General features: G+C 30.9%; 1 long non-coding RNA gene across 1 annotated transcript in view; it reads left to right on the top strand.

Annotated features, from left to right (window-relative positions):
* LOC136795311 (uncharacterized) overlaps positions 1-2,836 on the top strand; it is a 707,978-nt gene extending 705,142 nt beyond the window's left edge. The window contains exon 7 of the long non-coding RNA XR_010842895.1: positions 2,684-2,836. This is a non-coding gene — a long non-coding RNA (uncharacterized lncRNA). The remainder of the gene's footprint in view (positions 1-2,683) is intronic.
* Positions 2,837-3,097: the final 261 nt, after the last annotated feature.

Here is a 3,097-nt window from a genome sequence, read left to right on the forward strand (position 1 = left end):
TAGCTTTTATTTTTCTTATTATATCTTACTTTTTTACATTTTATACCCCTGTTATTTTACACTTAGGTTTTTGTTTTCCTTTTGTAACTATGTGTTTGTATCTTTTTTAGCCCTGAAGAAGCCCTGCAACGTGGGGCGAAACGTTGGCTCATTAAATTAGTATATTTCTACTATTTAAGTTTCTCTTGACCGCACCCGGACTATATTCCTTTCATGAAATTCTCTCATCTTTGTTTCGGTCTACCTCTCGGGCGTTTAGATTTATTAGCGTTATTAAGTTCCCTCGATTCGGTCGGTACGTAGCTCAGGAGGTTGAGGGGCAGGTCTTTCCACCTGAGAACTGTGGCGTTGCCGGTACACTTTTTTCATTTCTGTGGAAATGAAAATTTGATCCCCCACTATGGTTAAAATAGGTTGGTTGTCTTAAGATAACCCCCTCCTGCGTATGTTAAAAATGTCCAGGGAGTTTTTTTATGCCATTAGGGGATGTAAAAAAAAAAACCAAAAAAACATGTAAAACTTCAATAAAGTAATAGATAAAAATGATAATAGATGGATTAATTATCCTGTTAACTCATCCTTTTTCGATTCGAATATTTTATGTAACACTTATTTTAAAAAACTTTATAGAGTTTTTTCTGGTTCGTATTCATGATGTTAGGCTTTCTTACAAAGTAGTATTTAATGTTCTACAATTTATATATAGTTTCCATCATGAATCACTGCTTTATTTTATTTATAGTTATAATAAAAAGATAAAAAAGAAAGTTTGAATAATTATCTAAGAGCTAAAAATATCTCCGAATATAACAAAACTTTATACATCTAAAGTTGTGTCCCTTAAAAAACTACCCTTCGGACGTTTACCCGTCGGTTCTGTGTTTATTAGGATTTAAAACACGGCGATAAGATTCGCCACAATGCTATAACTTGAATTATATTTACCAGGTCCAATTCTTTCCATTCAGTGGTGTGTAGCCTTCTAAATTATGTTTGTAACTCATCCTTTTTCGGTCCAAATATTTTACGTAATACTTTATTTTCAAAAACCTTAAGGTAACGTTCTTCCTTTAGTGTGCATGAATAGTTGTGTAAATTCTAACTTTTATGTTTGTGGATAGAAGGCGCGAGCAAAGCAATTTCGAAATTAATAAATAACTAGAACTTCTCACTTTTAGCCTCGCTTGTATTTCCTCATCAATTTAGTATTTCCTAGTTACTATATAACCAAAATACTTAAACCTATCTACCTGTTCAAATATATTTCCTTCCATATGTACATCTCCGAAATTCGTCCCGCATCTACCGCTAACCATTTTGTTTTATCCGTATTTAATTCGAGAATTAGAATTTATCATGAATATGTCTCATAGTTGCAGTATTTATTAACTGCAGTTCCCTTAGTTTGTTGCAGCGTTGAGTAGCCTTCTGGATTCTTCCTTTTTCGGTCCGAATATTTTGCATATATTTTATTTTCGAAAACCTTTAGGCGCTGTTCTTCCCTTAGTGTAAGAACCCATGTTTTGCATAGATAAAGATTAGTGGGAACGATAATAGCTTTGTGTTTCTAACTTTCAAGTTTTTGTTCAGAAGGTGCGAGCTAAATTTTTTTTTTTTTTAATTATTTATTTAATGTAATTTACAACTGTACAAAATAATACAATAAGTAAATATGTTGTATGTTTCATATACACCTGAAAATCTTGGGAAGGAACCACCTATTGGTGGTACTTCAAACATTAATTTAAATTAGAAGGTCCCATGGCCATCTTCTTTTCAGACGCCTCGGAGGATTATCAGGGATTGTTAAGGATGAAAGATTAAGAATTAATGGGTTAGGATGGTTAGGGAGTTTGGAATGAAAAGACGCATATTTATGTAATGTTTTGGGTCAAATCTGCAACGAATGGGATGTTAAGGTCTTTGTGAATGAGTTTATTTGTTTATACTAATTGTATGTAGTATCTATGTAGTAATTTTATAACATACAGAAAGGAGTGAGATTCCTGGATAGTTATCACAATCCGTCCGCGGCTCCTTTTTGTGAACAGGAATAAGTAGACACTCCATCCATTCCTCAGGGATTTCTTCAATTTCCCAGATCTTTTTTACCAAAAGATATATTTTATTTATAAGGTGTTCTTGATAACTTGATTTCTATCTTTAAAAGTACATAAGTTAAATTGTTATGAATGATATTTCATCGAATGTTCTTACTTTTGTTTGAATTGTATTGTATTGAGGAAGTGAAGTTGGTCATTTATATTTAACCTCCGTAGGAACGCGATTAGTCAGTGCTTAAGAGTTGCCTGGCTGTGAATGATATAGGCACTTGTTCTAAAATTGTGTGTATTTTATTGAAGTAGTTTTCTCAACCCCCCTATTTTCTAACCTTGCATTCTCTTCCATTCCTGACAATCCTCCTAGGCGCCTGAAAAGAAGATGGCCACGAGACCAGCTAATGTAAAATGTCACCAATGGGTAGTTGCTCTACACGCCTGTAACGCTCCATTTTAACTAAGACCATATTTACTAAATGAATTATGTAATATACAATTCTAAATTTCAATAAATTTATTAGCAAAAAAAAAAATTATAGTTTTAAGTTTATATTTATGTGATATTTATGATGTATACTTTCTGTTTTATATTTATTTAGTAATCAAAATATTTTTTTTTTCAGGTGAGTGATGTTCATACATTTTCAGCCGTGAGTACATTGATATATTTATTTTAAATATATAAAACAGTGATTTTTATCTGCAAAGTTTTTTTTTTACTTTTTAGCCATTAATAGGTAATGAAAATTTATTAATAGGGTAAAATTTCGATATGGATTTTTCAAAGGTTTTATGTGTTTTGAAGTTCGTTTTTTTTTTTTTTAATTCTTAATTTACATTTTCATTTATTTGTACCCCATTTAAGGGTTTTTATCTTCTTTTTTTTTGCCTTGATAAAGCCCAGCATTCCCTCGTAATAAAAGAATTACAACTATTTGTTTTTTTGTTTTTTTAAGTTATATTAGTTCAATTATAATTAATTATTATATAATGTTTTATTAATATATTTGTTTGAGAGTGGTTTAGCTTATTTAAAA

The sequence above is a fragment of the Halyomorpha halys genome, unplaced genomic scaffold, assembly GCF_000696795.3.
Source record: "Halyomorpha halys isolate HHAL.00 unplaced genomic scaffold, Hhal_1.1 Scaffold22.1, whole genome shotgun sequence".
Classification (NCBI taxonomy): Eukaryota; Metazoa; Arthropoda; class Insecta; order Hemiptera; family Pentatomidae; genus Halyomorpha; species Halyomorpha halys.